Here is a 13,901-nt window from a genome sequence, read left to right as displayed (position 1 = left end):
TGCATGTCTGGGTACCAAGGCCTCCCTCACAAAATCCGTAAGTCTTGCATGTTCAGCCTTTTCCCCAGATTTCTGCAGGTGCTTGCATGTCATCAAAGGCACAATGATTCAGATCATTTGTCTGAGTGCCTAAGGGGACTTTGACATCTATAAAAGTTCTGCTGAATCTGGACCTGCCTGATTAAAAGAACCCAAACATTTAGTAAAAATAATAGGAAGACTACTTGCAAGTACATTTTTTTTTTTGTACAGCAGCAGTTAAAAAGAGGAAATGTAAAACTGTTAGTTCCGCATTAAAGAATGATGGGAGATTTAGGTTACAAAAATAATAATTTCTAATTCTACAGATGTAAGGAGAACTGGATGATAAGGCCAGCAGTGAAAACAAAAGGCATAATTTGAGGGGTTTTCTGCCTCTACACTTTTGTGAATTAATCAGAAATTAAAGACTATTAGAAAGTTTCTTAACTTCTTCATTTTTCATTAAGGAGATCCTAAAAGCAGGTGGCTTTCAATTAGTTTTGTTGACAGTGCTGGCTAAAGTTGTAATGATCCTTGGGAGAGTGAAAAAAAAGAGATTTATTGCAGTAGGGATAAGCTAGGCCAGGCAAAGAGACAGAGTACATAACCACTAATTAACTCATGTAGTCATTAAAAAAAAAATAAAAGGAGGAAGAAAAAACAATGTGCAACCTGAAAGAAGATTGTAAAGCATCTCTGCACTGCAGATCAGACCCTTGAGCTTTCATTACACTGTGCATATCATATTAGATGATATATATGAGCCAATTGCATATAAATCACATTCTCCCAATGTTGCAAGTCCTTGTCACAGAGCATATTTAATTTAACATTGTAATGTTTATTTTCTAAAGTTCTAAGTAGGCCAAAACATACCCAGTAAATTGAGTGCTCTGCCACAGCACAGTGCCTGACCTATACTCCAGTAGAAAATTAACCCTAATTCATCTTCATAGTGACCCTATGCCAAACAACTATTCCAGATGCTCCATTCCTGCCCTTCACTGACTTTGTAAAGTGAAGCTGTAGTGATTTTGACTGATTCAGTTTGTGCTTTTAATTACATCTATTCCATTCATTTGTTTCCACTTAAAACCATCGTGTTGTGGTTGGGTAGCTTGTAAGCAAGCTTTGCTTGGTCTTAGTATCCTTTAGGGACAGGCTTAAGCCAGAAGGCGTGTACGTCTGTTGAAACCATGTCAAATGGGACCTGCTATCTCAGATTTGAACTACAAGGCTTTGTTTTCTGACACAAAGGGTCAAAGTCTGTCTAGTTATTTCCATGTGTCCCTCCCCCCTCTCGCTCCCATCAGGGTTATTTTAAATTCACATTATGGATGAGCGTTTGTGTGCATATGCACAATTCACTGGAAAACAGAGGCTCTTTATTGTTCAAAGCTTCTCTAGAAGTGACTTGTTTCAGGCATTCCTCTCACAACCATTCACACATCTCTAAAACCAGAGAGATTTCAGTCAATCTGCTAACAAAGTCTGTTTTCAGACACCATGTGGAGAAACCTGAAATGCTTCAAGCATTTTTATTATCCGATTTTTTCCTTATTGTTGATAAGAACTAGTAGAAATTGATTAAGAACATTTGTGTTTATTCTGCTATTATTTGAGGGATTAATACTATATTTTGTAGTATACCACACATTAATACTGTGTTTTGTAGTGTACCACAATCAAACTGTTTTTTCTGCTCCTCCCAAGATTAACAGTGATTGTATCTGATTTCTGTAATGTTTCCTAAAGTGTAGAGCAGGGAATATTTGGACTGCAGCGAGGGTGCAAAGTGAGAAGGCTGCAGGGAAGACACCAAGATAAGAAAATCTGAGTCTTCTCACTGACCTCTTGCCAAGCACAAATGAAAATGTTTCATGACAAAATCTATAAAATTTCATGTATCTTGTGAATGCAAATTATTTCTAAGTTAGAGTGTTGAAGGAAAAGATTAAATTTATTTAAGCAATTCTTTTTTTTAAACCCTGGATTTATCAAAGTCAGGTGACTTCTGATTTTGACATTACAGGCACACAAGTAAAGCTTTGCTGTCATTTCTTAGGTCTAGTATAACACTGCTTATGAAGAAAAATTGGACCATATGGGAGCATATGGAAAAAACAGAAGGTTTGTATTTGTGGCAAAGTACCTCCTACAGGTGGCATAATAATTAACCTTGTGGGTCCTGAGCGCACACGTCACTCAAGTGTGCACAGGTGCCATGTCCCTGCATGGGACAGGAGCATGGTTCCCATGCCAGGGCCACCAGGAGCCACCTGGCCCTCAGGTCAGCCTCCCCACCATGGATCTGCTGGCAGCCCTGCTGCCCCACACCCCACAGCACCCAGTGGCCAAGGTGGAGGGTGGTCCCTCAGAGCTGTCGGGTGGTGCTGTGCTCTCCCGCAGGCCCTGTGGAAGTCGTGGATGGGAGGCTGCTTTCTCTCACCCCAGGATTTCCCACACCCGCCATCCTGGCACAATCCCCATGTCCAGGGTCTTGCCAGCTGGGAGAGGAGGGGGAAGCTGTGCCGCAGTCTGGTTGACCTTGCTCTTCTTAGTTGCCCTGGCTGTTATCAAAGGGCTGGTAAGAAGTGACACAGCAGCCATTTGGCATCTTCCTTCCCATATTTTGGGCAGAGCTGGGTGTGTCTCTGCAAAAGACACAAGCTTGTGACCAAGTCTCCTCGAACCCCGTCAGCAGCTGAGACCAAGCTGACTGTGCCCTGGACATCTTACCATAAGGACAACAAATAAAAATGAGGAGTAGCCATATATACAGAGGGTCCTGTGCCTGGGACATTGGCATGTATGTTAGGGGAATAGGTGGAGCAAATGTGTTTGGGACTGTGGGCTCAAGAGAGAAAATAGGAAAAGGTAAGATGGAATCAAGGTTGGGCAAAAGGTTGGATCCATGTTTTTCCTCCCAGCATGACTGCCAAATAAATTTCATCAAGAATTACTGCAGAGGACACAAATTGAAGTGGATTGAGAACTGGCAGAACAGCAAATCCCAGAGGGTTGTAATCACTGTCACAGGATCTAGTGGGAGCCCTGTCACTATTGGGCCAGTATTGTTTAACTTATTCATCAATGACCTGGATGAAAGGGGAGAGGCCGCCTAAGCAAGTTCCCTGATGGCACAAAGCTGGGAGGAATGGCTGATACCCCAGAGGGCTACGCAGCCCCTCAGAGGAACCCGAGCAGGGTGGGGAGATGGGCAGAGTGGAACCTTCTGAAATCCAGCAAAGGAAAATGCAGAGTCCTGCACCCTCGGAAGAATAACCCCATGGACAGGCTGGGGTCTGACCTACTGGAAAGCAGAGAAGGACCTGGGGTTCTCGTGGACAACAAGCTGTCCATGAGCCAGCAGTGTGTCCCTGTAACCAAGAAGGACAAAGGTATCCTGGGGTGCATTAGGAAAAGCATGTTGCCAGCAGGTGGAGGGAGGTGGTTCTGCCCCTCTGCTCAGCACATCTGGAGTGCTGTGTCCAATTCTCAACTCCTTAGTGCAAGAGAGACAGGGAGCTCCTGGACCCGGTCCAGTGGAGGGTCACAAAGATGGTTGGGATATAGGAACATCTCTCTCGTGAGGAAAGGTCGAGCTTCTGCAGCCTGGAGAAGAGAGGACTGAGAAAGGACCTGTTCAATGTCTATAAGTATCTGTAGGGAGGGTGTCAAGAGGATGGAGACAGGCTCTTGGTTTTTCCAAGCAATAGGACAGAAGGCAATGGGCAGAGACTGGAGCACAGGAAGTTCTACCTGAATAAGAGCAAGAACTTATTCACTGTGCAGGTGACCACACACTGAACAGATTGCCCAGAAAGGTTGTGGAGTCTCTCTCACTGGAGATTTTCCAAAGTCACTTGGACGCAATCCTGTGCCAAGTGCTCTGGGATGACCTTGCTTAAGCAGGGAGGTTGGACCAGATGACCCAGTGTGCGTGTCTTCCAGCCTGACCCATTCTGTAAAATTCTGAGATTCTGTGATTCTGTGATTCTGTGAAGCACATCTTAAATAACAAGAACGAGCACAGTCAAAATGTCCTCACCTTTGAAAGGGTTTGAAGATTTTGCATAACTTTAATAAATGCAATTTGCAGAAACAGTGCAGTGTTTTAAAATAAATTATGCTCACAGACACATGCTGTGATTTATCTTTAAGCATCCTCATGCAGTGTGGTTTATTAAATTTCAACCTGGGCTCTCAACTGTTCAGTTAATGTAGATAATTAATTTGATTATCATTCAATCAGGCTGTTTTGCGACTGAAATAGTCCCATATTGTTGCTACAATACAGTTAGCTTGTATGAAGAAATCATAATTTCTGGGTTTTTGCTTCCTCGTTTGTTTTATTTTAGTTTTGTCCTCACTATCTTTCTTTCTGGCAGTGAGTTGTTCTAAAGTACATTGTGTTGGATTACTAATGCCTCCCCCTAATGCTTTAATAGGTTTTTTTGAGCACACAGTTATTATTCATTCTTAGCTATGCATGCATCTTCTAGTCACATTAGATGACCCTTTTTTCTTTTCTTTTTCTTCATGCAGAAGACAGAGGAGGAGAACTGTGGGCACCCTGTGTATTACACTGCAGTTCTTAATGACTATATGTGTATTACTTACTAATTGTAAAAAGCTGTCTGGCTACAGTATACAGGATGAAAAGTGTTATGCATTAGTAGAATACATTCTATTACACTTCTTGGCTACAAAATTATATACCAAGTACATTACTTTAAAATTAGAGCAGAATGTAAGTACCTAAATACAGTTGATGTGTTCACCCTATTTACTTCTTGCGACAAAACAAGTGGAGTTTGCTTTTACTGGCGTCCATTAGATCTACTCTGCTGTAAAATTTCCACGGAGTTCCAGAGATGGAGGTGGCTTTGTGTGTTGTCATCTCACCAGGCACTGCAGGCCACACATCACAGAGGAAACCCAGTCCAGCCTTGTGTGGGGAGGTGCTCACTGCACCTCTGACCAGCAAAGGGAGCTGAGTGAGAAGAGGTAGGAACCCTTGTTGGACCAGGTGGTGAGGTTGGGCAACATTTTGGATCCAGAACTTTGCTTCAGCCTGTCCAATGAAGGATATTGATTCTGCTCACAAGACTTGTTGTGACATCAACACTGCTCTGTGTTACCATACACTGCACTCTTCTGACGAGTTCCTGCAATAACACTGAAATCCCTCTCTGGGGAGCTTGTTCATATATGTCAGGGTGAGGAAGGCAGAGCAGAAAAACTACAAAGAGATAAGGCTTTTTAAAACGGAGTCTTTTTACCCATCCAAGAGCCACTGTGGACTTTGAAACAAGAGCGTTCAAATAATTTTTTTTATACAGGATTGAAATTCCACCTTGAACTTCTAATAATAGCTTAGCATGGATTGTTGATTTCACTTATGAAAAAGTGAAAAAGGCCTCTGAAATTGTGTTCAGTCTTGCCTCAAGCCTTCAGGAGTATTTCTTCCTGGTTTATGGAGTGCATTGCAGCGGATGCTAGTAAAACCAATTATTTCATGAAAGTAACTGGTAGACTGCAAGGAAAAGAAAGCCCTTTCTCATCTGCCTAAATGAAATAGTTACATTCCCTGACTTGCCCAGTTCAGACCAGTGGGCAATGTTTGCTGCAGAGGAGTATCAGTGAGAGCCTGTAGCAAATGTGTTCCCTCTTCCTTTGCCTTTCCCCTGCTCTGGAACAGGCAAGTCTTAGAAAGGTTAAGGGAAAAGCCTGTGATTGTGGAGTGCAGAGATGTCTCTGACAGCAGACCTCAGTCATTATAATGCCATTATATTTCAACCATTAAATACTTGCTTGTAAAGGTAGAATTGAAAATTATCAAATGTATCTTAAGTATCAGGACTGAATCTAGCATCACTGAGATAAATGTGAATTTTGGCACTGAATTCCTTTGAAATATTAGGCTCACCAATGCACATAGCAAAGGGTAGACAATATCAGTAGACCTTGGAGAAAAAATGAGCTAAGCTACATCTTACACTGCTACTATTTATTATTAAAAGACATTCCTAAAAGAGTGCTGGGTACTAGGGTACAGTGTAGAAAGACTCAACTCATGCAGCAGAGAACTTCAAATTCTAAAGTACCAGGTCTTGGTCTCTGTGGAAAGCTTTTGCAAAAATTACAGTCTTTTATTTTCACTCTTATATTTGACCCGGCCAACAAATGTCAAAGATCTTCTTGTCAGGTTCTGTATGTCACAGGAAAGATGTAGTACATTCTTTTTCCCAAAAGCTCCATATCCCCCATATAGAGAGCAGATAAAATGTAGTATTTTTTTTGCTCACCTTTTTTACACAGTTTAGCAAATTTTCTTTAAATGTCATTCAAGTATTGTGCATTATTTTATTTTGTTTTTAATAAAGACATCAGAACTGTGCTTATTAAGTACTGTGGATCAATTTAAAGTAGCATTGCTTTAGAATTGCTGCAGAAGACACAATCTTAATCTTGTATCTTCATTTAGATTTCCACTGCATTGCTATATTACCATTGTTACAAAATTCAGATAGCATTCAGTATGTGTGCTGGAGGAGCAAACAAAAAAAAGGAAGGTTGACGTTCCTGCAACATGAGAGCCTGTGTAGAAGCCTTGTTCCAACAAGGTCTGCTGGAAAAGCAAGAGTTAAGGCTGCAACAGGTCATGGTAATGGTATTGTAATATCAGTAATGTAGTTCTTGATAACATAATGGCTTTGCTCTTGAAGGTAGTTACCTGAGAATAAACAGATTACAGTTATTTGTACATTAATTCAGCATTATTAAATGCCAAAGAGCAACTGGATGTGAGCCTTCAGGAGTTATCAGACTGTAAACTAGAGCATATCTTAGAGAGGCATTTCTTGTAAAGGCTGTGAAGACAACTTTTGAGCAACCAAAGGATGTGAAGACCCAGGCCAGTAGATGAATAGGAGCAGTGCTGATGCAGAACAAGGAAGTTATACAAGGAAGCAGAATGGTTTCAGATGTTTAGAGCAAAAGATCACCCTTGAACCCAACATATCTCAAGTGTTGGTACCTTTGCCTAATGAAATATGTTGTTAACAGTGACCAAAGTGCTTGATTTTGAGGGTGAAATGAACCCTCTATGTTACAGGGAGATTTTCAAGAGAAATAGAAGATGTGGCCATTTGGTTAAAATCAGCCTTTATACATTCTGCTTGTTTCTGCACATATTTTGCTAAAGTTACTTTGAAGTATATTGAAAGGCATATGTTTTATTAATCTAATTCTTCTAAGACTACTTTAAACAAAGTTGTAAAGGGAATACTAAAATATTTTTTGCTGAGATTATAATAATTTACCTAAGTAACATCAGTAAAATGGTAGATAATGGTGACAAATGACTATGGAATATTTTAGGCAGCAGAAATCAGGCTTACAAGAATTGAAGTCACTAGGGACCAAAAAGGTAAAATAAATTTCCTGACTCTTAAATGCTGAGTTTTATCCCATAGTGAGATGTGAAAGCTCACTGGGGATTTGTTTCATATAACCTCCAAATTATAAGTAAGAAGAGATACAGTCAGTATCATAAAATTTAACAAGTTGTTCCAGGAGCAGCACAATTTAAAAAGCTTGGAGTCATATAGATTTGTTTCCTATACCCATAGATGCCCATGCCTCCTCTGGAGTAGCCTTATTGCCTCTGTTGTGGCTCCTATTGTCTCAGCCACCCCAACAACATCTCAGTTCTCCCTCCCCATGCCCTATCAGTCGCCACACAAAACTAAGGATTCTTTCAAGGCCACAGGGATCTGTTTGATGACAAGGTCCAAGACGCCCAAGTGCTAGTTGGACAGCCAGTTCCTCAGGCTGTCCAGCAGAGGTCAAGGCCAGAACCACAATTAATTGAGAAGAGCTTGCTGTGGATTTTCTCTCCATGGAATATTCATTTGGCTCTTTCTTCTCTTTGTTGCAGTTTTGTATAATACGTGTAGGGCCCTGATGATTTCTGTTGCTGTCAGCTCTGAATTAAGCCAGCTGAAACTGGCTGAAAGAAGTGAGATTGGAATAGGCCAACAGATTTTACACCAATTATGACTAGCCAGGACAGAGAGGCAGAAGGAGCCCTGTCTTAAGGGGTGGGCTGTGAGTGTGTGAGCACCCAGGGCCCCAGCCTTGAAAGACTCTGGAGACCCATCAGTCTGTGCTAGGATTGTGCTTGATAATAGAAATGATCCTGTATTATGCAGTTCCTGTATAGACAGTCCAATCCCATATCTCAGATGGGGAAACCTTTTGAGGGAAAGAGTATTTTCTGTCTTTTTGTGGCAACAACATCCTCAGCACCCCAGGCTGCTGCATGTCCACAAGCCAACTGCTGTTTGCTTGCAGATAAGTTGGCTATGGGCTCTAAATCTGATGTACTGTACAGCATCTGCAGGGAGATTGTACCTCCCACGGGCAGTGTGCCTGCCCAGACCCTGCTCCACAGGCAAAGGAGAGTCATTCCCCCTGTATTTGTCCACTATTCCCTCATTCCCTCGTGTATTTATCCAGGACCTCCGAGGACCACAGTCCACACTGTCCTTCAGTATTCACATGGTGGCTCTGCCAAGGACAGAGGGATGGCAAAATTATGTCGCTTCTTTATGATCCCATTCTTTAAATGGTGCAGTCACTGGGAGGGATCATATTCTCAGATGGAGGAGGGAGCAGAAACATCAGCAAAGATGGAAAATCCCAGCCTAAACTGCAAATGAATATTCCTCTTTTTTTGTTGTAAAATGGAGTGAATTTGGAAATAGCCAATTTAAAATTGAATGTGATGCAACTGTTCCACAGTTAAAACTGAGACATAAGTCTGACCCTGTTTTCCAGTAGCACCCTGTCCTCTGGCACTGCCTCTATTCAGTTAAGGACATGCTTAAGAAAAGATGCACGTTTCTGCCTTGGTGAATTTAATGGTGCTGAAGTCCATCCCACTGCAGGACAGCAGTTAAATACCTGCTTAACTTTCAGAAAGTCCCTATGTACCTGCTGTAATCCACTTCTGAAGCAGATAATCATCTCAAGTACGAAGATATCTCCCTAGAAATGAATGTGCCTTGAACTGTTCAATTCATTACAAGAGTTGAGGAGATATCTTACGTAGTTAAGAGGCTAATACACTATTATTTTAAAACTTATTTATTTATTTATTTATAGCTATTGAATAACAATATAACTAATGCTTACCTGAAATTAAAATCTGTGTTGATTAGGTGCTGATGGAGAAACTTCTGTAATGAAATATGTGCATTGCCAAAACTTGAAAAATCCTGTAGTCTGTTACGCCTCTTCCAAAAACCAGCAAAACAAAGCAAAACCCCTCCAAAGGGCTCATTCAGTTATGAAATATTGTGGAGGAGGTGCAGGAGGAAGAGAAAAAGAAATCCTTTCAAAGACTTGTAGTTATTTGGCCTGGAAATGAAACCCCTAGTCCCTGACTTGGATTTAATGCTTGTAATAGTTTAAATAGTAACTGCTTTTATTTCCTAGAAGCTGCAACCCATAATGCCAATAATACCAAACCAACAGAATATTTTTTCAGACTTCTCACCTTAGCCTGTCCCTTTTAGTGATTGTCGCTTACTTTCTCTTTAGGAACCTGCCTTGCCCGTCAAATGAACAGCCAAATTCCCTCTCCCATAAAATATAGGGCAAAGTCATTAACTTCTGGAGTCAATGACTGAATGGGCCCTTACTTTAGTGGGATGAGGCTCACAATGAGCTAGTGAACAAAGCTTTTCTATTTATGTGCTAAAGTCAAAGAATAGGGTATTCAGCTGACCTAATTACCTGTCCAAATAGGGCAGACCAAATAGAAAATGAAGACCATGGGTCAGATCTGGATCTGTGTTACGCTGCTGAAAACTTCAGGGCCATCAGTGACGCTAGTGCATATTTAGATTTGACTCTGTGTCCACTTAGTGAATTAGTCTCAGAATCTGTAATGAGTAACCTGCAATTAACTCACTGTGTTTGTACCATTCTGATTCATCAAGCATTTCATATTATTATTAATGCAAACAGTTACCATAAAATATTTCTTCATTAGTTCTGACTGGTTGCCTTTTCATTTTTTCTCTTTCCCACTAGAAAAAATAATTAGCCAGGAATAATACAATTAAGAATGTTTAAATCAGTTCCATTAACTTGCTTTGTCTAATCGGTTGCGTGTCCCTCGGTGTCCTTTAAGTTTTATTGGAGGAGCTGCTTCTGCACTGGTGCCTCTTCAAGGACTTTATGTGAGCTGACTGTCCTCCCCCGGTGACTGCGCGGCGTCGGCATCTGCGGGGGCAGTGCCATGTAAGGCCTTGGCCCTTAGCTACGATGAGTGAGTTAGCTGGACACTGCTTGCTTCTGAATTGCAGCCAGCGCTACTAGACAACCCCAACCTGAGCTACATCCTCCCCTTGTAATGCTTCCATCTGGCATCATCAAGCAACGACGCTTTGCAAAATCCCGCGGCATTGCAAACCGAGTGCGCGACGGGCAGGAGCAGCCAGTTGGAAAGACAAAGGGTTGTCCTTCTCCTTCACCTTCCTTATGTATGGGCTGCCAGGATGCAGAGATGGATTTTCAATGGAGGTGAGAGCAGTTCTGTTACTGTGTTGGGCACAAAGCCCTAATAGGGACTTTCTAGAAAAGGACTGCAAATTCAAATTAAGATGATAGCATGAAATCATTGTATTGTAGCATCTATTTTGAGAGCACAGGCTCCAGCTAACTTTAACTTGGTTAGTTTTAATTTTATTGCTTTCCTTCCCTCCCCCTTCTTCTTTTGCCTTTTCCCTTTCCCCATCCCTCTCCTCCCTTTCTATTATATTTTCTTTTTATTCACCTGTAGTTCAAACCAAGTATTCAGTACATCTTCATGGGTAACTAAATTATTAGAGACTGAGAGAACACATAGCGCCTTTTACTTAATTGCTGTGGATTCAAGTTCAGACTACACAAAACTCAGAAAATTGTTGTAGCCTTTGTATGCTGTATTTTGCCGTTAGTTTTCTCATTAGTGAACATTTAACTGGTGAAATCTATTGGGCAAAATAGCTTCTTAGTCGCTGTGAGGATGAAGGGTGCTGCCAGGACCTCTTAGATCAGTACAGTTATCTTTTGCAGAGTCATGGAAATCTTCAGTCTCTAGGACAAAATCCACTTGCCATCTTCTCAGTTTCAGGCCAAGTCTGGCTTCTCATTAGTCCAAAAGAAAAAGGTCTGCAGGAGAGGGATGACCCATTCTCTGTGATTTGGGAATGTGATGTGTGAGAGGACAAAAGCAGGAATGAGATTTGTTGGATGCCATGTCATGCCACCATGTGGGAAGATTTACTCTGGAGAGCATTCAGTAATTTTTCAGACCAATTCTAGGGTGGCAGGCATAGAGTAGAAAGTACTGTCTTCATATGTAGGCAAAGTAATTTTATTGCTGTTTTCTGGGCTCCTAGATTTTAAAATAGGGTATTATTTGAATATCAACAAAATTAGCATGATTTCCAGGAATTGAAGCTTTGTTACAGAATTGCAGAAGTACAAAATAGGTAATATTGGCAGCGAATGCCTAAGATCATCTAGTCCAACCTCCCTGCTCAAGCAGGGTCTCCACAAGCAGCCTCCTGTCTCTTCCCTCTAAAATTTCTAAGTAGGGCAAAATCCTAGTTAATATCTGGAAAAAACTATGGAAGGGTTGTGTTTTGAACCTCTGCTGTGCCTTGAAAACTTAGGGGCAAGGTTTTTTTCTCAAAAAACTGAGTTAAAGCAAGGCTGCTGAAGCAGTTTCACATTTATGTTATCATTGATTTATTTCCTTGTGCTTTAGTTCCTTCACCCCCTTGTTAGTTAAGACAGACCTCTCTTGCTAGGCAAATGGGAGCGCTAAAAAGTCAGCCACGGCTTCCCAACATGTCCTCAAAACAACAGAGCAATTTGATAGAAGGCTCTCAAGAAGGGACATGTAAGAATCAATTGCATGACTAAAGTGAAATAAGTTCAAGCTTTACTTCTGAGGAAAAAAAAATGCCCAAAAGTGTAATCTTTCTCCATTGCAGTGGTAGACAGGACATTTTTAATGACAATGACATATTAGGGTGAGAAACTTGTAACTGGAGGCTTGCTGCAGCCAAGCTAAAAATGTAATTAGTTAAGAAATTGCCAGCAGAGACAAAACTTTTTCAGCAACATTTTAAGCCAACGCAAATTAGCCCTCATGGTACCTCAACATGAGAAAACCTGCTCTGCCTCAGTGCTGTTGTGCTCTGGGGCAGAGGCAAAGACAGATGCAACAGAGGAAAATCCTTGATTATGGATGACATGGGAGATGACCAAAACATCTGAGTGTGATGAAACAACCAGCATTAATGCTTGGACTTTTCTCTCATAATGCTTTGGCTTTCCTTTCAAACCATATATGGGTTTTAACTCCAGAATGAGTTCTTAACACCAAAGTGTTCTGCTGTGTATTATGGTAAACTTTATTGAAGACCAGCTAAGCTAAACAAAGATCTGCCTGCTGCTATGGTCTCTGGTCTGCTGCTTGGCTCTCTTTAATTATATCCAGTGCTTTACTATTGCCTGCCTTCAGCAGCTTAAAGCTTATTCATTTCTAGCTCTAGACTTGATCTTTTCCATCTTCTCTTTGGCTCTTGCTTTTTCTTTTCTCTTTGCTTCAGTCCTGACTAGTTTGATTATTTAATGTTTTCTTTAGCACTTCACTCCTGAAGGCAGGTTTTCCATGCACTGGGATGCAGTGCAGGTTGGGGATGATGATTTCACAGTGTTTATCACTGTCTGCTTCCTATCCCCAAGTCCTCCATCACTGCTGCTCCCCATTCTGTATGCCTGCAGGCTGTGATCAGTGTCCTACTATTTTCTTTTGCCATCCTGTGGCAGCTGGTCCAGCTTCCCCAGTGGAAGGGCTCATAAGCAGCCCTCCTGCCACCTGCCACAGTGGAGCAGACTGGCTTGCCTCTAGGAAGCCTTGGTACTGCACAAAGCTCCCTGAAAATAGCCTCTCAACCCCAGCCCTGCTCATTTGTTATCAAAGGCAGTGCATCCATATTTGGGGCAGGGAAGAGGGAGAGGGATTACAAGGGCCATTAACCCCGATGCCTATGAAAAAATAACTTCTGCTCCTTTAATTTTTTAGTTTAAATTTTTTTTTCCAAAACAATTTTAATGATTTGAGCTTTTTCTCACCACTCCTGCAGAGACAGTACCCTCTCCTATTTTGTCTCTGTGGGATCTGTTCCTCCTTGCTGTCACAGCTTTTTTGTTTTGGCTTTCAGCCCAGTTTCTCCACAAAAGGCACCTGTAAAAGATTTTTCTTTTTTTTAATTACTTTAACTTTCTTTAACCTGCTTGTTTGTTTGTTGTTGTTTTTTTCTCTGTTCCCTGTCTGATTTAGAACTTTTCTTTATGCAACCACTCTCTTAACAATTTTTCACTCTTTGGTTATCTTTTATTCTCGTAGCAGGCAGAAAACAGCCTGCAGCTTAGATTGAGATGCAACTCCTCTCCTTCCAGGCACATGATTTATGTAGTTTGAGGACCACCTCAGCCATGCTACATACAGAAGATAGGAGCTTAGAGAAACAGAGCAGTTTGCTGCCAGTAAAGGTTCTTTTAATAACCTGAAAATGAGGCAGAAATAAAAGGTAGATTTCAGAGCAAGACTGTCTACTCCTCTGCAGTTCTGTGTAGCACATGATATCAGAAATAAAACTAGTTTTGAGTGCTTTCTCTTTACAGTAACTTTGTAGTAATTTATATGGTTACCCAAAGCTGAGGGCACTGGAAAGTCAGGCAAGACCCCTTTTAGCACTGCTCTGAGGAGTAGGTGTACCTGCTTATAGCTTTTCTTCTTCTTAACC

General features: G+C 41.4%; 1 long non-coding RNA gene across 1 annotated transcript in view; it reads right to left on the bottom strand.

The window, feature by feature from the left end:
* LOC116993888 overlaps positions 1–13,901 on the bottom strand; it is an 82,993-nt gene that overhangs the window by 17,986 nt on the left and 51,106 nt on the right. The window lies entirely within an intron of this gene.

Source organism: Catharus ustulatus, chromosome 1 (assembly GCF_009819885.2).
Source record: "Catharus ustulatus isolate bCatUst1 chromosome 1, bCatUst1.pri.v2, whole genome shotgun sequence".
Lineage (NCBI taxonomy): Eukaryota > Metazoa > Chordata > Aves > Passeriformes > Turdidae > Catharus > Catharus ustulatus.
Note: the sequence above shows the minus strand (reverse complement) of the source record. Positions and strands in the feature narration are given on the sequence as shown.